General features: G+C 45.0%; 1 long non-coding RNA gene across 1 annotated transcript in view; it reads right to left on the reverse strand.

The window, feature by feature from the left end:
* Window positions 1–25,445, reverse strand: part of LOC143651908 (uncharacterized) — an 88,870-nt gene that overhangs the window by 34,680 nt on the left and 28,745 nt on the right. Inside the window, exon 2 of the long non-coding RNA XR_013160323.1 lies at window positions 22,208–22,290. This is a non-coding gene — a long non-coding RNA (uncharacterized LOC143651908). The remainder of the gene's footprint in view (window positions 1–22,207; window positions 22,291–25,445) is intronic.

The raw sequence follows: 25,445 nt of genomic DNA on the forward strand, positions 1-25,445 counted from the left end.
ACCCCCACAGCAATCCCCCATCCCACCCCACCACCATCTTGGAAAAGAAGCTTTTATTTCCAGTCAGGAATTGGATCCCAGGGCAGCCTGTGTGAGAGTGGGGGAAGGGCACCAGCCTCTGCTGTGTGGCGAGTTTTACTCACAGCTCTTCACTGCAGGTTATCAGTCTCCCCTTCTGCTCTTCCCTGGATGGAGGACAGTGCTCTTCTGGTCTCTGGAGCCCCCCAACAGTTGATTCAGACAGTTCCTGTTTACTAGCTGCCCTAGAGGACAAACTGAGTGTTGAAGTTTCCTACTCCACCGTCTTGCCCAGAAACTGCTCCCTTGCGTTACTTTTTGTATATGGTATGAAGTATGAACCCAACTTCATTCTTTTGCTTATGGATAGCCGGTTATTTGGGCATCATTTACTGAAAAAACTATTCTCTCCCTATTGAATTGTCTTGGCACCTTTGCTGAAAGGGGCCATTCTTTTTTTCTAATACAAACATCTAAAGCTATTAAATTGTGTCTGAGCTCTGCTTTAGCTGCCTCCTGCAAATTTTGATATGGCATGTTTTCATTTTTATTCAGTTCAAAATATTTAAAAATCATTCTTGTGATATTCATTTTGACCCATGGATTATTTTTAATGTAATGTTCATTTTCCAATATTTGGATGTTTTCCAAAGATCTTTCTAATATTTATTTCTAATTTAATTATTTTATGATGAGAGAATATATTCTACTATTTCAGTCTTTTAAAATTTACTTAGTCTTGTTTTATGGCCCAAATTGTAGTCTATTTGGTGAATGTTCCATAGGCCTTTGAAAAAAAATATGTGCTTTCTCCTGTTGATGAGTGAAGTGTTCTATAAATATTAATAAGGTCAATTTGGTTGATGGTGTTCAAGTATTCTGTATCCTTACTGAGTTACTGATTTATATGTATACATGTTCTATCAGTTTCTGAGGAGCAAATGAAATATCAAATTATAATTATGGATTTGTTTGTTTCTTCTTTCAATTTTGTCAGTTTTTGCTTCATGTATTAGAAAGCTCTGTTAGTATGTGCATACACATTTAGGATTATTGTGTCTTCTTAACAGATTGCTCTTTTTATTATTATGTAATCATCTATCTTTATCTCTACAATATCTTTGTCCAAAAGTGTTATCAATATAGCCACTCCATCTTTCATATGATTAGTATTGTTTGGTATATCTTTTTCATTCTTTTACTTTTAAACTATTTGTGTTTTATATTTCAAAAGGCTTGCTTACTTTTTTATCAAGTCTGATGATCTCTGCCTTTTAATTAAGGTATTTGGACCAATTGCACTTAATTACAAGTACATGTAATGTAATTACAACACGTTTGATACAGGTATACTACATTACTCTTTGTTTTCCGTTTCTCCCACCTGTTCTTTTATTCCCTTTTTTCAACTTTTCCTGACTTCTTTTGAATTGAGTTTCCTTTTTATGACTTCATTTTATCACCACCACTGACTTATTAGCTATACCCTCCAGTCTTTTGTACTATTATTGTTTTATATATTTTTTCCACATATGGCATGAATATCATAATACACAATTTTTTTGTCTAATCTTTTAAAAACACTAAAAAATGAAAATAGATCTTTTATACTCATTCTTATATCTACCATTCTCAGCACTCTATTCCTTTGTGTAGATCCAAATATTGTTTTCCTTCAGCCGGAAGAATTTTGTAACACCGGTCTGTTGGTGATGAAGTTTATTGGCTTTTATTTGAATCAAAATGTCTTAATTTTGCCTTCCTTTCTTGAAAGCTATTTTCTCTGGATATAGATTCTAAGTTGATAATTTATTCTGTCAGTACATTGAAGGCATTCCATTGTTGGCTGGCATGAATAGTTTCTGATTAAAAGTCTGTAGTTTTCTTTTCTTTATGTCTTCTCCCTCAGGCTTCCTTTAAGATTTTCTCTTTATCACTGATTTTTATCAATTTGATTATCATGTGCGTTGTATAGCTTTATTTGTTTATTCTGCTTGAGTTTCAGTCTGATTTTTGGATCTGTAGAGTTTATAGTTGTGTGTGTGTTTCATCAAATTTGAAAATTTTTTGACCATCGTTGCCTCAAATATTTGTTCCCTTCTGTGGTAGATTGAAGTATGCACCCCAATTTAGACACATTACTAATCTTAATTCAAATATCTATGGGTGTGGACCCATTGGTAACAGGATCTCTTAAAGATGTAATTTTTAGTTAAGGTGTGGCCCAACTACATGAGAGTGGGTTTTATTCTAGGTTACAGGAGGCCTTATAAAGGAGTCAGAAGCTACAAGTCAGGGGAAAATCAGAACAGCAGAAGGAAGGCCATGTGACCAGAGGCAGAGACAAGCCAAGGAACCCAGAAGACATTACATGTGAAGGGAAAGTAAAAGAACCCCAAGGATTACTGGCAGCCAGCACCAGAATACCACCGTATTTGAGTAGAAAGTATGGTCTTGACCATGCCTTGATTTTAGATTTCCAGCCTGAAAAAACATGAGCTAAAAAATGCTTGTTTAAACAAATTGATTTGTGACATTTGTCTTAGCAGCCTACAAACTAAGGCATCCTCTCAATTTGTCATTTCTAATTACATAGAAGTTAAACTACTTGATATTGTTCCACAGATTAGTGAGACTCTTTTTTTCCCCATTATTCTTTTCACTTTTTAAAAGTTATTGTGCGCACAAGGCCCACCTCATTTATTTCCTTTATCTCAGGGATCACAGTCCTGCACTGATTGTTGTCCAGTGTCTGAGGCCACAGGTACATTAATTTTGTCCAGTTTTCTTGTTGTTTACAGTGGGATGGTAAATTTGGATTCTGTTACTCTGTCATGGCTAGAAGCAGAAATCTTAAGAACTGATTTTGATAATAAAATGATGAATGAGAGATGAAGCAAAGGAACTAGATACTAATGATCTGGCTGGAGGTCCCAGGATAGAGGGAGGCAGCGGCAAAATTCTAGCACCTGCAAGCTATGCAGGAAAAGTATGGCAACGAAAGGGGAAGCATAGCATGTTGCAGGCTATATCTTAAAAACTAATCTCACCTCTTTACCCAGGTGGCTGCATATCTTCCATTTGCTTCTCCAGATTCATTCACCATTCACCCTGCCCTGGGTCCCAGGGGGGTTGTCCTATCTAGACTGCATCAGGGAGCTCTTTTGCCCTCTGGTTTCTAATTGTGCTCAACCAAAGAAAAATACTAGCAGGAAATTGAAAGGCAGGAAGATTATGAATTTGGGTTATTTCTCCTCATAGATCTTTCCTTGCTATATCCATGCAGATCAGCTTTGTCCTTCTGCCAAAGGTCATAGGTTCTATCAGGCAGCTCTCTTTTTACAGGTGTTCCTTCCTCTCTTCTCTTCAGAATTAGGGGTGGGACTGCCTCCTCAATGTCATTAAACCTGAGGTATGGCACAATCCTTTGTTGGTTCCCCTAAACTCTGCTCACGCCTGTGAAAATAGCGCCACATTAAATTTGCTTCTGTCTTCCCACCAAGACTTTGACTGATATTATAGGGTTGTTGATGCTGCCCCCCAAGTGTGCACTATTATCCACTAATTATATGACTTTAATCAGGTCACTTTATTGATTCTAGCCTCAGTTTCCCCTTAGCCTAGTCCTGACTATTTGGGACATTACAAATCAGAAGCTCACACTCACCACAGCACCATAGCACCACAGAAGTAGCCTTGGGACAGGAAGTATCCCCTCACCAACTTCTCTCTTTTTTATCTGTCCCTTACTTCCAACTTGGAATCCCTAGTTCAACTTTGATGCTTCATAAAATAACGTAAATCTCTCCATTCAGTTCTTAGCAAGAGATATTGCCTGGCAAGGGCTAAGAGAATTGCAGACCAGATGAAAACCATTCACACGGAGGTGACCATAATTTGAAGATCATAGTCAAGGTCAAGTTCACACAAGCAACTCAGCCTGTAACTCTGGCTAATAGGACTCAACATATAAATAGCATCCTTCCCTCCTGATACATGCTCCCTGAAGAGGGCTTATTTTTATTTATCAACTAGAGAGTCAGATCAATAGCATCAGTAAAGAAAAACCCTAGATGATCAGGATTTTAAATAATAAAGGGGGAAAAGTAATGGGTTTCAAAAGGTTAGTCCTGTTTAAAAATTAGTCTTGAGCTCAAGAAAGCAAACTCAAAAAAGCCTAGCGTTGTTTTTCATACCTGGAGGAGGCTGAAGCAGATTTAAAAATAGAAACCAAAAGTATGGTGGAAGGAATCCAAGACCAGGAAGAGCCAAGGGGTTAGCAGCAGCCTACCCTGAAACACATTAAGCCATGGTCAAGACCATAAAAGTGGATGTTTAATATCTTGGATGAGTGTCCCCAGACCCCCATTCTGAGAAGCATATGAAATAGTCATCCAACATTCAGTGGAACTCCTTACTTACTTGCTGTCCCAAGTAGTTTGTTTCTGCGAAATGCATCTTTTGTGTCTTCTCCTCTATTAAAGGAACCCTTAGATCACTTTTGAGTCTTCAAAGGTGGCAAGCCTATTCACTCCCCAGAGTTGATAGTTTTCTAGAGTTTCACTGAACCCTTGCCCCAGATGTAATGTACCTTTCTTTACCCCACGTCAGGACTCAATTCCAAAGCCTCCAGGGTCATCTTCTCTCTCTTTCCCTTCTCCTCCTCTCCCTCCAGGACTCCTTCCAAGAATTCAGGTAATGTTTATCGTTCTCTGGGAATCAGACCTCCTCACCGTTAGTCTTAAATAAGCTTGAACGTGACATACCATCTGTTTTAAGGAAAAAAAGGTGTTTTCCTCTTAAAGGGTTAAAGGCAACCCTGACTCTGAGGACACACCTGGGCAGTTGTTGGACTGGATCTACCAGGGGACCCTGGGATTCTCAAGTGAATCAGCAGGCCCCTGAGGCAGTGGGGACATAGGAATGGCATCCCTTCCCTATAGCCTCTTCTCACCCACTTTCTGACTAGCCCCCACCACGGGTAGCTCTTGTAATTTGACTCACTATTTCCCATGTGCAGCTCTGGTTTCTGATAAGAGAACCTCCATGAAAGAAGAGCCTTGCTCACCTCTGTGCCAGCCACCCACACTATTGGTGCAAAGCTTGGGACTACAACCCCCAACCCTTGACCCTAACCCCACCCAGCCCTCCCTGGGAATAAACCTTTACTTTACATTTTTTCCTGGGCAAAGGGGAAGGATATAAAAGGAGAGAAGAGACAATCCACCCAAGGATTGCTATTGTTAGAGCGATTAATACCCCAAATCCCTTGAGTAGGAGTGACTAAAAGGCTTAAGGCTATTTAATCTCAAACCCATCTGAAGCTTATTTTTCTGCCTCTTCTAATCGTGTTTGAGACCCTCACCTGTCTGCTAACAGCCTGTAGTCGCTTGGTCTGGGAAAGGGTTTGGAGGAAGCAGACACAATGCCTTGCAGTTGACCTTTAGCAGCTGGACCAGTAGCAGCTCTGGAGTTTCTATAAAGGCAAGCCTAGTGGTGATAAAGAGGTTACAGGAACTTTCTCAGGATGTTGGTTTAGTGAACACTCTTTTTCACTTAGATTGAATATGTATTTAGGATGCCTTTGGAGGAAGTCAATAGAGATTTGTGGTGGGGAATAAGACTCTTCCAAACTAACCCTTGGCATCAACCTTACAGGTGACACTCCCTGCTTAAGATATTTCAAGCCCTTCCCTGGATTCTCTCTCTTCTCGCTCATTCTTTTCTTCCCCTTTTCACCCACTCAATCCCTAGCAAATTCTATCCCATTTACTTTATCTTATTAATTCCTTCATTCATCCATCCACCCACCCATGATGGCAGCTCCTTCCCAATGGGAGACGAGACCCCTTTGCCAGAAATAAACCCTATTGTTTCATGCAGGCTTGCTTTTTTTGGCTCTGTAGTCTAAGTGATGCCCAAGGCTACTGAGGCTGTCACTGCACTTTCTCAGATACTTTTCTCCTCTTCCCATTGTCTCCCTTCCTCTTCTACTTTTAAGTTCTTTCTCTCCCTTCATTCTTCTCCTTTGTCTTGTCTACCCAAGGTAACCACCATGGATACTTTATAACCACTCAAGGCTAAAGAGACAACTGAACCCCATCCCAGACAAGCTGATAGTTTTGCCTCATGGCTCCCGGTCATCCAGTCACCCCCAGTTTGCCTGGAGTGGTGCTAATCTGACCTTTTCCTTTCTGGCCACCAGGGCCTCACTGCGGCCCCTGGGCCATCAGACCTCCATATGGGTGCCCTGGGCTGGTTACAGCCCATCCAAGAAGCAGGGGAAGAAACAACAGGAGACAGCAGCCTTTCCTCCTGTTGCTACTGGAAACAGAACACCAGAGCCAGGATTTAGTGACCAGACAAGAATAAAACATTGCTGTCAGCAGCAAGGGCCCAGCTAATCTCCTTCTAGTGGTGATGGGGTTCTGAGCACAGTGACAATGAGTGTAACTGGACCCAGATTCGGAGGCAGGGGAGGCAGGCCGAGCAGTCCCTGCACCGCCTCCCTTCCTGTGTTGCTCCCGCAGAGGCTCAAGGCCTAGGAATGGAGGGCAGGTCAGCATCAGGCACACAGAGGGGTCCCTTTCAGAGCTGTGCTCTCGGTTCACACCTTTTTCAGAGCTGCACTTTCAATTCATATATTTATTTCTTTCCTAAAGAGGGAACCGGCCTGGAGCCTGGGCACTTGGAGTGGTTCACAAGCATATCTAATTTGGCCCCCACCCCATGTTCTGGTTACTCCTTTCACCTCCAGAGCGTCTTCTGTGCTGAGATGGCCTCTTAGTGCCAGATGACTCCTCACTGGCGAACAGACCCTTCACAGGGGCGGGATTTCTTAAAGACAGTGTCAAGGAGGTAGAGCCATTCTGACTTTCAGTATACTACACGGTAACCAATTGATTTAGTCAGTTGCTATTATTTGGAGCCACACTGTGCCATGCTTGTTTTGGATTCTTTTAAATTTTATTGTAGTAACATACATATAAACATAAAATTTTCCAATTTAACCACGTTTGTACAATTCAGTGACATCATATTTACAGTGTTATGCTGCCATCACCACCATCCACCACAAAATTCTTTTCATCACCCAAAACTGAAACTCTATCCCATTAAGCAATAACTCCCCATTTCCCCCAGTCCCAGCCCCTTAACACTAAACTGTTTTCAAGAATTTGCTTATTATAATAGATGTTTCATGTGAATGGAACCATACAATATTTGTCCTTTGGATGTGGCTTATTTTACCTAGCATAATGTATTTTCCAGATTCGTCTATGTTGTAGCATGTATCAGCACTTCTTTCCTTTTTATGACTAAATAACCCATTATACGTATATTCCACATTTTGTTTATTCATTCATCTGTTGAGGGATGCTCTGGTTGTTTCCACCTTTTGGCTGTCGTAAATAATGCTCTATGGACATTGAATCCCTGTTTTCAATTCTTGTAGGTATATAACTAAGAGTAGAATTGCCAGGTCAGATTCATTTTGATTACTGTGGACATGATCCTTCTCTTCCTGGAGCTGAATACAGTAGGAAAAACTAAAATGGGTCAAGAATTAAAGTGCCATGCTGTTTACCAAGAGGGAGTACACACAGGTCATCCAAAGTCCGGGAGAAGGTGGTCAGGGACCTTTCCAAGGAAGGGGTGTTTAAGCTAAGGTTAGGAATATATTTTTCTCACTCACCTCTTTATCCAGAGCTTAGCATAGGGCTGGCACATGGTATATATTCAGAAACTGTTCATTGAATGTATGGATGAAGAAATAAACAAACATCTCTATTTCCTAATGGGCCGTGGTTACTTAGAGGATTTGATGCTGGGTCTATTAATATATCCATTTACAAAAACTTAACTAAACTCCATGTCGTGATTCCTCACGAGCTCTCTCTGTGTTGTGGACATGCTGTGTGCCGTTTTAGGGGTGAGTATGCTGGGTCACAGCCCAGGAAGATGATACCCCTTAGATCCCACAGGGAATCTCCCAGACTCACCCCTCCCCCACCGTCCAGACCACACCATGGAGAACTCCTTAAATGGATTCATCAAAGCAGAGAAGCCCAGTCCTTGACAGGTGATAGGATTTAGATCTGAAAGCAGAGATGGGTTAAAACTCCCTTCGCCCAGATGTCCTAACCACAGACCAAAGCTCAAGAGGAGGCAAGAAGAAAACAGCACAATGGACCTACCCTCCCTTTCCCAGAAAAGGGTAAAGGGTTCTTGGAAATTCCCTTAAAGCATCCAAAAGAGCAAATCCAGAGCTGTCTGTTGTAAGGTTTTCAGTCAGGATTATGGGCAGACTGAGCAGCTGTTCTATCCCCCAAGAATCTTAATATCAAAGATTTGGTTTTCTGTCCAGGGGAAAGTGACCTTGCTGTGGTTCCCTGAACACTCTCCCAGGCCTCCACTCATGCCTCCATACAGGCATTGCTCTTGCTCCTCCAGATACCTGTCAGCTTATGATGGCAAGATCCTCCTCGCCAACCCCCTCTGACAAGGACCTTTTTTTTTTTCAATTTTATTAATAAAAAAAATTATCAGAAACAAACATTCCCAACACATACACTCAGCAATTCACAATATCATCACATAGTTGCATATTCATCATCATGATCATTTCCCAGAACATTAGCATCAATTCAGAAAAAGAAATAAAAAGACAACAGAAAAATATAACAAACAGAAAAAAAAAATTAACAGGCCATACCCCTTACTGATCCCTTTCATTGATCACTAGCATTTCAAACTAAATCTATTTTAACATTTGTTCCCCCTATTATTCATTTTTATTCCCTATGTTCCCCTAATCTGTTGACAAGGTAGGTAAAAGGAGCATCAGACACAAGGTTTTCACAATCACACAGTCACACTGTGACAGCTATATCATTATACAATCATCATCAAAAAACATGGCTACTGGAACACAGCTCTACATTTTCAGGCAGTTCCCTCCAGCCTCTCCATTACATCTTGGATAACAAGGTGATATCTACTTAATGCATAAGAATAACCTCCAGGATAACCTCTCGACTCTGTTTGGAATCTCTCAGCCATTGACACTTTGTCTCATTTCACTCTTGCCCCTTTTGGTCGAGAAGGTTTTCTCAATCCCTTGATGCTGGGTCTCAGCTCATTCTAGAGTTTTTCTCAATCCCTTGATGCTGAACCTCAGCTCATTGGATCTTCCTGACAAGGACCTTTTGAAGAGGATGGACCACCGATTATGGCAATGGCTGGAGGCAGGGCCAGCACGTACAGTTGCACAGGCTGGTCCCTGCACAAAGTCATACGACCAAGAGGGTGGTGGGGACTGAAATTCAGGTGAACTCTGCTCACCAATCTGTTCTCCCAGGCATGGCTATACCCACACAGAAGAGGTGCCTTTTTCTAAATTTGTTTGTAAGTGCCATATGGGGAAGTAGTGACCCTGGGTGGAGAGCCCGAAGAATTACATCTGGAGAGGAAACTAAGCCAATCCTTCCCTCCCCACCCACCACTTAAACATTCTAACCAGGTGTTTCTCAAATGATCAGATATGCTAACAAGGCAGACTTTTTATAGGGTAATAGAATATGATGGATAAACCAGTAAGACCAGTAGGGCTTTATGTGTTACTTTTCTATGCCCTGAGTTCAGATGATAGTGAAAATCAAACTGGTGAGATGTACTAAGGAAGAATCAAATGTCTTCTTTCTGTTTAACTACTTAAGGAGAGTAAAGATTTTCAATAAATATAGCCCCTCTGCATTGGAAACACCATGGGTTTTGGAATCCTTCCCAGACTCTGGGCTCTAGCTTCGTTTACCTTGAGCCAGCAATCAGGAAGTGGGCCCCAACCACCAATTACACACCCTGAAAGATGGGGCAAGGTGGGCATTTTCTCAGGAAAACTTTTCTCCCGTCAGAGGTCCTGGCTTCTCACCAGAGAACACACTCCATAGTATTCCATATTCCATACTGAGCTCTTGGTGTCTTCTAAATGGTGGCATAACATAAATGTGTTGCTTGGAAAAAGAACTGTGATTCTAGAAAATGCTTGGTGGGTACAGGTCAGAGGGCTGTGGTCACCCTTGTTGATTGCTCCGTATGTGGGACTACTTGGCAAAGGCAACCATACTTATGGGCAGCACAGCTGCACCTGGAAGAAATGCTTCCCCAGCATGATATGTTTTGTGGTTTGTCCATCTGCCCAGTCTCCCCCAAGGTAAAAAGAGGCTGGGTATTTTGTTCCTTTTTACAGGTGCAGGAAAGTGGCCACAGATGTGGTCAGCACATGCGTAGGAGAGGGATTGATGGGGAGGGAACAGGACCTGTGAATCACAGCCCTTATCAAGTTCCTGGCATTTCCATAGGCCAGAGTTTGAAGGGATAGAATGAATAGAAATTCTCCCTGAGTCTCAGGGAACTCTATAACCTCAGTTCCCTGTCCTCATTGCCCCAAGTCCTCTAATGGCCATTTACCTGTGAGCAGTCCCCGGTCCTGCCCAAGGGAGGCCCAAGCCTTTCCCAAACCTCAGGAAGAGCAGCCTCAGCTCCCAGGGCTGCAGGAAGCCAAGAGTATCCACAAGCAATTTTTTTTTTAATTTTTTAATTTTTTTAAATACCAAAAAAACACCAAACACACACAAACATTCATAATTTTTTATCATTCCATTCTACATATATAACCGGTAATTCACAATATCATCACGTAGTTGCATATTCATCATCATGATCATTTCTTGGAACACTTGCATCTATTCAGAAAAAGAAATAAAGAGAAAACAGAAAAAAATTCATACATACCATACCACCCACCCCTCCCCCTCACCGATCACCAACATTTCACTCTAAATTTATTTTAACAGTTGTTCCCCTTATTATTTATTTTTATTCCATCTGTTTTACTCATCTGTTGACAAGGTAGACAAAAGGACCATCAGACACAAAGTTTTCATAATCACACAGTCATACTGTGAAAGCTATATCATTATACAGTCATCATCAAGAAACATGACTACTGGAACACAGCTCTACATTTTCAGGTAGTTCCCTCCAGCCTCTCCACTACATCTTGAATAACAAAGTGATATCGACTTAATGCATAAGAATAACCTCCAGGATAACCTCTCGACTCTGTATGGAATCTCTCAGCCATTGACACTTATTTTGTCTTATTTCACTCTTCCCCCTGTTGGTTGAAAAGTTTTTCTCAATCCCCTGGTACTGAGTCTCAGCTCATTCTAGAGGTTTTCTCAATCCCTTAATGCTGAGCCCCAGCTCATTCCAGAATTTCTGTCCCACATTGCCAAGAAGGTCCACACCCCTGGGAGTCATGTTCCACGTAGACAGGGTGAGGGGGGTGAGACTGCTTGTTGTGTTGGCTGGAGAGAGAGGCCACATCTGAGCAACAAAAGAGGTTCTCTTGGTCAGGCCTAATTTTAAGTAGGTTTGGCCTATCCTTTGACCCATAAGCAATTCTTGGTGGCAGGTTACACATGAGCACCAGGGTCATTTGGGTCTTGTTTGATCCTTTCAAGAAACAGAACAGCTTGGTCCCTGGGAAATTTCATTCTCAGGTAAGGCCCCTGATCTTTCCTCATTGTCTATTTGGTTCTTCTATTAAAAGGCTATTGTACTACCTAGGTTAGGACCTGGCAGATAATTTTACGTCCAGAGCCTTTCCATGCCTCGTGGGAAGCACATATGACAGCAGTCAACAGTTCCTGAGCACCTACAGGTTCCAGGCACAGAGCTAAATGCTCACCTTGCCAGGAGGAGCTCATCAAATCCTCGTACAGCTCTGAGCCACTATTCTTATTTTTACCAGTGAGGAACGAGCAGCTCAGAGAGGTAACTAACTTGCCCAAGATCACACAGCCAATAAGTGGTGGAGTCAGAACTTGAACCCAGATCACGTGGTTCTTGCACCCACACTCATTATCACTTCACAGCACTGGGAGTTCCAGGTTTTGAAGGAAGTCAAAAGGCTGAGATATAATGAGTAAAGACCACAGTCTCTCACTCCCATTGTCAGCCAAAGCTCTGCCCACTTAGGCAAGAGGGGTAGGGATGACAATTCCCCCAGATGTGTTCCCTGAGGGTAGACGCTTTGTCTATCTTAAAGCAATTGCACCCCCAGTGCCTGGCTCATAGGTAAATGTTTATTGAAGGAATGAAGGAATTCCTCCCTGAGCTCCCTTGTCCCAGCTTTCTCCTCCTTCTCCTGGAACATTATATGCACTGGGATCAACAGGAGCCCTAAGCAAGCACCAGGGAGCCAACCTGTGTCCCCACCTGTGACCCTCGCATGGCTTAACCACGCATGTTCACAGATGGGCAGTTGGGAGAGGTCTCGAACATGTGGAAGTATCTCTCATACACTGAGCTCTGCCCTGGTCCAGTAGCTCCATAAACCAGTCCTGAGGACTCGCACTCTTGAGGGGTTTTCTCCCGTCCACACATAATAAACCTCCTTTTGCGTTTCTGGGGCCGTCACATATGTCCTCTCCTTGGTTCTGAAGCTCCAAAAGGGACAAGTCTAAGCAGATTACCAACTGCCCCCTTGGCTCCAATATTGTTCCACTAAGTGGCTGCAGTGTTGATGGAGTTCAGATGTCCCTGGGGTGTGGTGGCTCCTGGGTAGCGAAATATCAGTCTCAAATATCATACATCAGAAGCCAAGCCATCTCTGCAGGCGTTATTCTCCATATTTATCCCCTAGAACAGCTTGACAAATCTGTCAGTACTGGGGTGTGAGAACCAGACAAGACAGCTCCCTACCCTCAAGGCATCTACCATCACCTTAAGGAGACTCACACACATTAAGCAGTACAAGGTTTACATGGTGCTGTGCACCACACATAGCTCAGAAAGAAAAGATGATACTGATGGGGGTGAAGGGAGCAGAAATAAACAGAAAAATGGCAGAGCTCCTCAAAGTGGCTGGGATATAAGGAGCTCCTCTCCTTTCTTTCCACTCCCCAACCAGCATTTCATTCCTGTTCAATTAATATTGCTACATAAAAGACCACCTTAAAACAATTTGTTTTTCTCTTTCACACCTCTATTGACTCAGTTCAGTTAGCAAGTTCTCACTTAGGATCTCTTGTGGTTACAGTCAGATGGCAAATGGGCTTGAGTCATCTGAAGTCTACTGAGATGGACATCTAAGATAAGCATCACTCACTCACATGGCTGGCAGTTGATGCTGAATATTGGCTGAGAGCTCAGCTGCAGTTCTTGACTAGAGCACTTATTTATGGCCTCTCTAATACTTCTTACAGGAAGGTAACTGCTTTCCGGGGGGAGTGTCCCAAAAATGAGGATTTTAAGAGATATCACAAGGCTTCTTAAAGGCAATTATTCTAGTTTGCTAGCTGCCGGTATGCAATATACAAGGGATGGAATAGCTTTTTAAAAGGGGAATTTAATGAGGGTTTTAAGAGATATCACAAGACTTCTTAAAGCCAAATGTTCTCGTTTGCTAGCTGCCGGTACGCAATATACTAGGGATGGCTTTTTAAAGGGGGAATTTAATAAATTGCTAGTTTACAATTCTAAGCCAGAGATAATGCCCCAATTAAAGCAAGTCTATAGAAATGTCCAATCAAAGGCATCCAGAGAAAGATACCGTGGTTCAAGAAGTCCGCTGAAGTTCAGGGTTTCTCTCTCAAGTGAGAAGGCACATGGCAAATAGGGTCAGGGTTTCTCTCTGATCTGGAAAGGCATGTGACGAACATGGCATCATCTGCTAGGTTGCTCTCCTAGCTTCCTTTCTTGAAGCTCCCCAGGAGGCGTTTTTCTTCTTCATTTCCAAAGGTCGCTGGCTGCTGGACTTTCTGCTTCTCGTGGCTATGTCGTTCTGTTCTGTCAGAATCTCCCTTTCTCCAAAATGTTTCCTCTTTTATAGGATTCCAGTAAATTAATCAAGACCCACCTGAATGGATGGAGACATGTTTCTACCTAATCCATTTTAACAACCACTCTTGATTAAATCACATCTCCAGGGAGATGATCTAATTACAGTTTCAAGCATGCAATACTGAATAGGGATTAGAAGAAATGGCTGACTTTACAAAATGGGATTAGGATTAAAACATGGCTTTTCTAGGGGACATACATCATTTCAAACCAGCACACCAAGCCTTGGAAATTCCAAGATGTCATTCCCACTATATTCTATTGGTCAAAGTCTCCATGGCCAGGCCAGATTCAAGGAGTGGGAAATTACACTATGATTCCTGATGTGAGAAGCAATATATGCCTATAGGGAGGGAAGGAATCAAGGTCTGCCATCTTGAAGACTCTACTATAACTTCTTTTATAGAAAGATAAAATTCATGTATTGAGCCGAGAGAGCAAGAGTGAGAGAGAAAAAAATAAGCTATAGGCTGGGGAAGCTGAGAGGAAGAGAATCCACTCTTGTCTCTAAAAGAAGGTGCTTCTCCAAATATCCCTTGACACTGTTCTTTTGCCTTACATCCCCAGGTACATTCTTAGATTATGTCCTACACCAAGAATTCTGGAACCAGAATGTGGACAAGAGTGGAAAAAAGCACTTACATCATTCTAACTTGCCAGCCCACATTTGAGAATCAGCTCACTATGGGATTGCTAACCCGAAATTGTTTACCTATCCTTGGCGCAGCATGACCTTTAAGGGGCATGATTTGGTGCCAGTGACGTCCCAGCAGCCGTTGCCCTGGAGACCTAGAGTTCAAGGATGGTAAGAGAGCTTCTTGCCAAGATGATCTCACAAAAAAACTCCCTCTGCTTTCTTATGACCACCTGGTAATTGAGCAATGAAGGAAAGAGAAAGAGCCATAAATTCCTCAGATGTGTGTGTACAGGCAGAGCAGAGGAGGCTAATGCACAGTCCCAGCATACAAGTCATGGAGTCATCCTTTTGATTCCTTCCACTCCCCCTGACTTAATTGACGGGGAGCTGTCCATCTCACCTCTCCGGACTTGCACCCAGGCGCCTAGTTTGGAATCTGCGTAGTCACCTGGTGGTTTGAGACTGAGCTTCCCATCCTTCCAGATAATTCAAGCACAAACTGAAGCCCGCAGCCTCTGTCTGTCACTCCCCCTTTGCACATCCCAAGGCAATCATTGTCCGCATGAAGCAGAATCTGTGTGGGGTACTTTACATATTCTATCCCCACCTAATCACTCCAAGCCTACCCTACTTGAGAGACTTTTTCAATTTCTTCCCTCAACAACAAAAGGTGTCTAGTAGCTACTTTTCTTTTTTTTCTCTCTTTCTTTCCTTCCTCCCTTCCTTTCTCCCTTCCTTCCCTGCTATGGGAAACTCTAGCACATAGAACTGGATTAATTATATTCCTTGGTTCATGAACTCAACTTTGTACCATGCATGTTCCACTTCTATTTAGTTTCTTCGATGTCTTTAATAATAAATAAACAGCCCCCAATCCACAACCAAAACAAAAACTAGGACCTTGACAATAACCAACATATCTTCCAATCCCAAGTGACAGTAAACAAGAAATTGAAACAGCCAGTCATCCATGTATCACAGCACACACAAGATGGAAGAAACCCTGTTCCCTTAAAAAAGGTTTCACTTGCAGACTCTGAAGAAGGCGTCTTTTCCAATGCCTTGGTTTTCACATGGCCCGTGTCCTATTAATCCCCATCTTTTAAAGACTGAGTTCCCAATTGGTATTTCATTTTATTTTAATGATCTGTGCTTCCTATAGAAACATGGAAAATGACTATTTCTTTTTTCAATTAAACATGTAAGGGCCATCTGATGAAAGCCAGCTTCTCCCTCAGCCTGGCAAGGGGCGAGAGCCGGGAAGGGGTTAACCAAAGGCCCGCGTACCTGGAGAATAAAACTGTCCGTAACCGGAGCGCTGCCAGGCCGGCCTCGCGCATGCGCCTAGCCCAGCTCTCCGCGCGGGTCGCGGGCAACTCCCGGCTCCCGAGCTGTCCTGGTGCACAAAGGCCTGCTTTGTTCTCCTGGCTCTGTTTTAAATATCTGACGAATATTCCCCCCAACCCTACGCCAAATCCCCAGGCCTGGCTGCAGGCGCGGTACAAGGGCGCATTGTGGGGCCGAGCGTGGGGTGCAGGGGGCTAGGGGAGCCCTGCCAGTTGCGGACGCTCCCCTTTCTCCGAGTAGGCTCTACCATTTGGGTCACCCGGGCTGCTGCAGGGCTCCAGTGTGTGTATGTGTGTGTGTGTGGGGGGGGGGTTTCTCTTCGATTTCTTTTTTGTTTCTAGGCCCAGAAATAAAAATGTGAAAACAGGGTGCCCAGGAGTGAACAGAAGCGTTTGCAAGCAAGCCAGTAAGGACAAGCTAAGGTTTCAGCCCAGCACCACGGGGGGGTGCGATCTCTCGGGTGCGAACCCTTGAGGCCAGACGGCTTGGTTTCTTATCAGTCCATCGCTGTACATTTTTAGAGAGTGCCTGACACTCAGACACTTTGAAAAGCGTGGCTTTCCAGCCCAAACCAGCCCTTGCTCCAACTTCGGAGCATGAGAGCAGTATGGGCTTCACTTCCAACTTCCTGCAACCACGAGCTTCCAGGTTCATTTTAGGAGTGGCCCCTAGGTCAAAATCACACCTTCCCTGGAATGCTCCCTTCCTCCCTAGGATTGATAATGCCTGGGATGTGTTTCAAACGAAAGTAGGCTTTCAGCTTTCAGGTGAGCTCGCCCTGGCGCCCCCCCCCTCCGCTGACATTCACGGCTGGCTACCAGGTGGTTTTCCTTCCAAGCTCAGGTGTGGGTTTACCTGCTGGTGCAGTGGAGATCTTGCACCGTCTCCAGGAAAGTTTGCAAATAAGAATCACAAACCCATCTCTTCCAGTTTCTTCTTTACAAATAGAAAAACTACTGCCTTTCAGACTAGGTCCTGAAAACTGAAAGCAAAACACAAAATGTGTGCCTTAGAAGCTCCGAAAGGTGTGCCTGGTCTTGAGTTTAATCAAAAGGTTTTCATATCCCAGCTTGTGAACAAAGCCTTGATACACCTCAGAATCTTGGAGGGAAATTATGACCCTTCCACCCAGGACAGGGAGGGGAAGAAGGAAGAATTGGCCCGTGTGTGTTTGATTCAGAAACAAGTGGCTTTGTAGTTTGTTGTGGTGGTTCTAGGCCCAATTAGGTGCCCCAAGGTCCTTCCTCTCTCATAATTTGTAATAAATCTCAGGGTCAGGTTTGCAGTGCCCAGATCACTTTTTTCAGCTGGGAAGACAGTAATTGCCTCCTAGGATATTTTTTAATCATACTTTGTAATTTCTGCATTTCACATGTTGTCTCATTTCACCAATCCCTGAGCCTTAGAGCTAAGGGTTCATATAGGCCAGCCCTCTTTTTTTGCAAATGGAGGGACTTATCCAGAACCACTCAGAAAGACACAACAAACTTGGAATAAGATCTCCCACTCCCCTAATCAGGTTCTTTCCCTTCTAACATATGCTAGTAACATGCTAGTAGTAGGTTTACATAATCCTTCCCACATAAAAGATCCTAACTCAAGAATAAGAAGCTTTGAGGAAAGGCTCTTGGGATTCAGGTGGCTTTGAGGATTGGAAGAGTCTTCCCAGTGCATGCCCTAGATCTGCTGAGGGGACAAAAACCCAGTTCCAAGTGCTATAAGCTTAGAGACGCAAGTCACATTCCACTGCAAAGGGTTGCTGCATGGCAGGGAAAGCCTGGGTGTCTGTTTCTAGGTGCTCTTCAGCCTTCTGAGGAATTTCTTCAGGCAACACTAAGTGCCCTTTCACCACTCTGTTGGCGAGTAAGCCCCCTATCTCTGGAGATGATAGCAGCCCTCTCTCCCCACCCCACCCTCCAAGTGTGGAGCTTTGGGGAATGAGAACTTTCTAAAGTTTCTACAACTTGCCCTCCCTCTGTGATGAGTATGCAGAATCTCCCCAGCTGTAAAATGGAATGGCGGTCCCTACACTCTCTCGCCCCTCTGACCCCTCCAGACTCAGAGACTTTGGAGAGTCCTGGGGCATGCCTGGGAAGCAATGCTAACTGCTTGGAGAAGAGCTTTCACCAATAGCCTCATTACCTGGCAGTGCCTCCCCATCTGGGCGGGAAGTGGTAGGATTTATACCCTCAACAACGCCCACCACTCACCCAGGCCTTGGAGGATAAGATCACTCTAGATGGCCTTCAGTTTGTACCTCTGACTTTGGCACAAGCCTTTCTTTATATATCTGACATTGACCTACACCACCACAATCCCTGACCCCTGTGAACCAACTGCTGGTTTCAAGCTCATCCAGATTGACTGAGGAACTAGCAATTCAAGCCATCACATGACAACGCTGCCAGTTCAGTTTCAACAGTATCACCTTTTGACTGTTCACAAGTGTTTGTGGAAGTATTTGAATATTTTATTGCATGCTGACCTTATTATTTTACGAAAACAAGTAGAGAATGAAAAAATGAAGTGCTGATGCTAGTGATAAGAAGAGCAAGTCTCATGAACCTAGTATAATTGAGATGAAAATGGAAATCATTAGGCATGCCAAAAGTGGGGAATATTTACCCTCCATTGAATGCTCACGGGATTTATGCAGGTTGACGGTATATTCAGTTGTGAAGAAGAAAGAAAAGAATAAGATTAGGGAACATATATGAAATTCAGAAAACATACCCTCAAAGAATGTATCTAAAGGGTAGAATATATTTAGGGATTTGTCATATTCCCTTAATCCTAAAGCTGCATGGATTTAACAACTATTTTTCAGGGCTGGCATGAGGTGGGAGGAGATGCTGGGAGACTGGAAATCAAGAAAATACAGTGATAATATTGTTTGGCTTCCTGGAGTCAGAACCTTCCTTTATAACATGCACATCAGTCACTTGCTTTTATATGGTAGACTGGCTGATTTTCAGGAAAGCATCAGATATGAAGGAGAGGGTGGCCCGAAGACACATTCCCCTTGGGGGTCCCCATGGCACCAAAGCCATGAACAAAACCTTTAGTCAATGTGCCGGAAGGGACAGAACTTGACTCAAGAGAGGTTCTCATACCCCCATGTGCTCGACTGATAGAAAAATCACAAGAGTCAAAAGTAAAGAATATGGGGCTTGCCTTTTCCTCTTTGGATGCCAACTCCTTTTACAACCACTGTCCCAGGTATCCAGGGATGGCAGGGAGGAGACAGCAAATGATAGCTCTTAGCTCATCCTTGAAGGCTCAGCTCAGACTTAAGCCTATGGGAGTCTCTCCAGGCTCTAGTTTCTACACTCCCACCTCTATCCTTACTTTTTCGAAGCCATGTAACCAACACTGGCTTGCCTGGGAAAGCTTTGAGAGCAGGAAGGGTTCTCATTCACCTTTGTATCTTCAGCATCCACATTTGGTAGCCCTCAATACTTGTTTACTAAGTAAACGAGGGAAGAAAGAAACAAGACACTCCCAGGAAAACCTCTTCAAAACAAGACTATTGATCTTTCCCTTTGGGTCAGGGCTTGGGGGTATGACCGAATGCATCTATGTTGAATTTTTTGGACATTAAAAAACCCTCTGTTCATTCTCCAGAAGCCAGGTTATTTGTTTCTAGATTCCTCTCTTTGCCCTCAAGCTCCCCTCACCTGCAGCTTTCTTGCTAGGCTAGAGTCTTTAGTCCATCTCTCTAAATCACATTGTCAGGATGGTTCGTTACTGATAGTTTTAGTAAGTACACCCGCTGAGTTTCCTTCAACCACGGGATTCTCACTGAATTCTTACCACTTCCCTCAGGCTAAAACAACCCAGAAGTGCTGCCTGGTCCGAAGCATTTCTCAGGGAGGGCGGCCAAGTGAGTGCAAGAACTGCGCAGTCTGTCTGGGACTGTGAGGTGATGTCTACACAGCCTCTTTGGAAACACTTCCCCCTTTTCCAGGGATGCCATCCAGATGGGGATGCTCCCCGTCAGCCCCTGGCAGTCCTCTGGGGGCCCTGGAGGTAGATGCTGGGAGCCCAGGGATGGGGAACGGAGCCGGACGGCACCTTAGTTGGAGTCACTGTGACTGAGAAGGGGGGTCTGAGCTCCGTTTTCGCACTCACCCCTCCACTCCCTGACTTTTTCTTGATCCAACACGCCCTGCCCCTGCTGCTCCAAGGCTGTGACAATGGAAAGCAACATCTGAAAAGCCCAACGGGAGGCGGCTCAGTAAAGCCCCCCACTGGCCTACCTCCTGCCCCCTGCAGCATGCCCACCCAGGGCCCTTCCTTGTGGGCAACAGTGCCATTGCCTTCTGGCTGAACTGCTCTGGGCACCAGCTAATGCCACTTCTTCTTCAGGTCCAGTGGGCCCCTCAGGGCTCTCTGGGGCTGTGCCCAGGGCCCATTTGATAGGAAGCCGATTCTTTTCCTGTGGGGCCAACAGTTCTGATCATGACATGTCTGTCAGGGGTTGACTTGGCAGAGCTACAATGCTAGGGCTCGGATGTGTCTTTTTTGTGAGCTTTGCCGAACGACAGGCAGGAAAACGTGCCCTCCCCACCCCCACCCCCCGAACGGCGCGGTTCCCCCCACAGGCATTTGCATTACCGCAATGATATATAAAAGGAGCCAGCAGCCAGCCCCCAGCGAGGACAAGGCTGTAATTCAGAGAGGCTCTAGTGACATCCCAACCGTGAGAGTGCAGCTGGGGCAGTTTATGAACAGTGCGGCAGAGTCCCAGGGGGAAGTCGGCCCTGTTCTCAAGCCCACAAACGTCTATTGTTCGCTTTCTTGTTTTTCTCCAAATGTTTAGATGTGCTCAGAGCACAAAAAAGTTCTGAACCGAGGCCATCAGCCATGGCAGGCCCGAGGTGGGGAAGCCTGCAGAGCTGAGCGGCGGGTGCATTTTCTGTACACATCCACCCCACGGCCACCTCCCTGCCCAGTTGTCCAGTTATTCACACCTCTCTCCCCAAGACCGGACCCTGCTAAGGGGTGGGAAGTAGAGAGTTGCCTTTTCCTGGCCAGGACTGCTTGGACAACAGTGGCCTTGGGCTATTCCACCAGGGGAGGTGTAAAGACCACCGCTTAGGCTCCCTTGTTTGGCAGCCTCGCACAACCGCCTGCATTTACCTTGGGGCTGTCCAAAATCAGAACCGAGAGAGTCTCGGCAACTGTTTTCTTATTGCTTGTCTCTGACCAAGGCTGCTGAAGTTTCACGGGAATAAAATGTGTGCTGGGCGCCTGCCCGCATCAAACTATTCAAGAATTCGTGGTCTTGGGGTTGACTCCTGGCTCTGGCTCTTGTTGGCTGTGCAACCTTTGGCAAGTTACCTAGCCTTTCTGAGCTTCAGTTTCCTCATTAGTCAAAAGACACCTACCATGTAGAACTGTTGTGGATTCAAGGAGATAATCCAGGTAGAGAGCACTGGCACAAAGTGACCTTTCCATAAATATGGGGTATTCTTGTGTTGTTATATGAATTAATATTACAGCACCCTGAAGCCACTCCCCCTTTTTAGAGTTTCCACTTTTGCACCTAAACTGAAATGCATTCGACAATCTCCAGTTGTGTGGGTAAAAGGAACAGCTGTGGAAGACTGTGGGTGCCAGATGAATGAAGGATGAGGTGCCTCAAGACATAGGAGGAAAGAACGTGCTCAAAAGCCCTGTTGCCTCCACCTTCCCCTCCCCTCAGCCCCGGATCCCTCCGTGCCTCTCTCCCTGGTTCATATTACCCACCCTCCCCCATGGCTGGCTGTTCTCACTCTGCCACGTGGCCCGTGGTTCCAGCAGGCCTCCTGAAACCCCCCACCCCTACCAAAAAGAGTCCTCACCCCGTGTGCACCTACCCTTAAATCTACCCTGGCCAGCCTTGGCAGTGTGTGTACGAGGAGTGGGCTGGTGGGGGTAGTTGTGGACAGATGTGGGGTCTGGAAATTATGCTACATCAAGGCAGGGAGAGGCAGCCAGGTCCCACACTGGTCTGGTCAGGGCTGCCGAGTGGGGTTTGAAAATTGGGAGCCCATGGACGCCAGCTCACAGGGTTTTGATGTGAGGGAGGGCGAGGCCAGGGGAAACCCAGGTCATGTCAGAGAGAGTAACTCGTCCTGAGTTCTAGTCATCTCTGCCTGGGCTCCGGCACTTTAGGGCGTCTGCCTCCTGAAGAAACAGAGCAGTGATGATCTCCCTGTGAATTCATTAATCCTTTCGAGAACAAGGCCCTCCAGCCTCCCGGTGACAGGGCCATATGGTTTGTTTATCTCCTTATCTCCCAGCACTCACCTTCCATTTGGAATGTTTATCCCAAGATAACGATCAGATTCCACTTAGAGTGATTGAATGGGGGCCTCCTCCGAGCATTTTCCCTGCAATTTCAAATGAATGAGCCATCAGATCCAATAATAGATGAGCCAGAGGAGGCTGTGCAATGGATAGGGCTCCTCCCTCACTCCCAGCCCCCTCCCTGCACCCCCGCCAACTTCCTTGCCTTGCAGATATCCCCCCGCTTCCATCTGCGCAGCTCCACCTTTTCCCTGCTTCACTTAGCGGACGTCTCTGTTAAGATCTCCATTGAAAGAAGCATAACTACATTCAAACATGCTTTAAAACCAGAGACCAATACTGGACCTAGTGCAAGCCACGCAGGTCATTTTAAGCTTTCTAATAGCCTCATTAAAGAGGTAGAAATAAATGGGTGAAATTAATTATAATAACATATTTTATTGGACCCAAAAATGTCATTTCTGCATCTAGTTAATATAAGGATTATTCTTATAAAAATAAGATTATTTATTATAGTTAAAATAAGATTATTCTTATTTTATATTATAAGAATGTAAAAGTTTACATTCTTTTTTGTGCTGTCTTCAAACCCCAGTGTGTATTTCACACAGCATCTGTGAATTCAGAGTAGCCACATTTCACGGGCTCGGTGGCCACCTGTGGTTAGTGGCCGCTGTATCCAGCAGGGACAGATCTAGACAGACCAAGCATGAAAACTGGGACCAGGAGAAACTGTGATGGGCAGGGGGGGGCTGTCACTCTTGAGCTGGCTGACAGAGAGAGCACACACACCCCCACTGTGAGAAGATGGGAAATTCACAGTTTTGTTCCTAGTTTATGTTGTCCTACCTCTCTTACCCTATCGCCTATCAGAAAAGAAAACACATACATATGCAATCATTATCTTTGAATGTGGTAGCAATTTTTATTGCCAATAATTTAATGTCAGTCATTTTCCTCACTAATGAAGTTGTTCATTGATGCCCCTATCACCAGGGAACTTTCTCCCGTTGGCTATTTAAAAGCTATCAAGCACCCATGCCTTGGGCTCCACTGCACTTTGTCTGACCCGGAGAGACAGTGAGACGTGAATCACCAATGCCAATAGATGCTCCTTGATTCCAGAAAAAGGGAGACATAGTTCAGACATTATTAGGACGCTCAGGCTAGAGCTGCCACTTATTGGACACCATCTCTAAATGATCATTTGTTTTCTGCAAAGGGAAACGGAAGAGAACTGAGCTTGTGTTTGTGATTTGTGTGTGACAGCTTGGTATCTTCTGACCACAGTGAGCCTTTAATGAGTTAATAATGCAACAGGTCCCCTGCTGAAACAGATTTCAGCCCAGAGCCTCTCCCCTGATCTTAAGATCAAGATGGACATAAGATAAGCAAGGGAAGGAGGGGAGAGGATCCTCTGACAAAGCAGGAAGGTGCTATAGATGCCGGCCCTGAGCCCCTAGTGGAGGAAAGGTGGGGAGTGGGTTCCAGGACCTCCCTGGAGAGAATTTCCCTGAGCACCCCGTGTGGGAGGTACCCCTTTTTGCTCTCGCTCTCTCTACTTTCATTTTCTTCATAGCACTTACAATTACTTGGCGGTCTGTTCTATTTTTATTAGCTGACTGTCTGTCTTCGCTTCTGGACTGTAAGCTCCAGGAGGGCAGGGATTCCTCAGTTATATTTTGCTGCACCTCAGTACCTAGATGAGTGCCTGTCACTCTTACTGTATATCTGACGATGGAATAAATAGGAGGTTGTGCCAGGAACACTGGGCAGGCCTGAAAGAGCTGTGATTTTAGGGATGGCAAGAGGATCTGCACAAGCCAGCAGGAACGGCAGAGAGAGATGGGGTGGGGGGGCGAGGGAGGTGCGAAGAAGAAGAGAGAGAGAGAAGAGGTGGTGGTCTGTGTCTGGATTTCCCCTGTAATGGGAGACAGAGAAGAATTTGAAAAAGTGGAGGAATGTGATTGCAGCACAAAGGCAGAGAGATTATTTTGTCAGCAACATTTGGATCCCATTGGTGACGAGAGACATGTGGGCCCGGGGAGGAGACAATTGTGGTAGTCAAGACAGGATGTGAATAAGACATAAAGAAGTGTTTCATCAGTGGAAATGGAAAAGAACCAGGGCTCTGGTAGCCAAGTCAAGGAGCAACAAGGGTCGGCCTGAGCGTTAACATGTGCTTTTTCTCATACACCCTCCAGAGTGCTCACCTCACCCCAAAACTTCCCCCCACCACACACACACACACACACACACACACACACACACACACACGCGCGCGCGCGCGCGCACAGAGACCACCTCCCCCCATCCAAGCACGCAAACGCCCCCAGCATGCATCCTACTGTAACTCTGCTTTCTGCTTCAGGTTTTGCTCTTTATCTTGTTTGCTTCTTAGTAGCTGTGGAGGCAGCCTTATGGGAAAAGAGAAACGCAAGCAAACCCCAGAAACTTCAGAGGAGGCAGTATCTTCCCCAGTAACAAGGTCTACTTCTAGCTAGGCTACTTTGGGTAGGTAAGATGCCTCAAAAAAAGTTCTTGAGGCCCTCTGGAACTGATGGAGACAAGTACCAGCAAAGGAAGGCCTGGAAGAGGAGAGAAATCTCCTTTGCCCTGGACCAAGCAGGGCAACTGTGAGCTGACATCCTAACTCACACATTCACACATGTGTGGGCCACGTGTGAAGAGTAAGTAATTAGACTGGGGGCCGGGAGGAGGCGAAGCAGCTTCTCATTAGGCGTGGGTAGAGACGTGCTTGGGGATCCAGCTATAACAGGACTTTATTTTTAAAGAGCCTTAGATTGATGTCTTTGCTAGCCTAAATATAACTGTGCGGCCAACTTCTTCCCAGCCAGACCAGGCCCCTGAGCAAGCTCCAGGATGTTGTGTTTAAAGAGTAGAAGACGAAGAAAAATAGAGAGTGAGGAATCTGCAGATGGAAAAGTTCACACTGTTAGCCCTCAGAGTGCATTGGGAGAAGGGGCTGGATAAGCTGGTCATAATGCACTCCCTTGGCCCCATCCTCAAGGACGTACAGTTGCATAGAGCTAAGTGGTGGGGGCAGGGGAGCTGGTACCCACTTTTTACCAGCTACTCTGTCCCAAGTAAGACCCAGGCTTGTGCCGAGAGAGCAGGCTATCTAGTGAGAGATAGAAACATCAGTGCAGTGCAACGCAATGGATAGATCCTGTATGAGATGTCAGCAGAGGGCTGGGAGCATTCAAGAAGGCATGGT

The sequence above is a fragment of the Tamandua tetradactyla genome, chromosome 12 (assembly GCF_023851605.1).
Source record: "Tamandua tetradactyla isolate mTamTet1 chromosome 12, mTamTet1.pri, whole genome shotgun sequence".
In the NCBI taxonomy this organism is placed as follows: domain Eukaryota; kingdom Metazoa; phylum Chordata; class Mammalia; order Pilosa; family Myrmecophagidae; genus Tamandua; species Tamandua tetradactyla.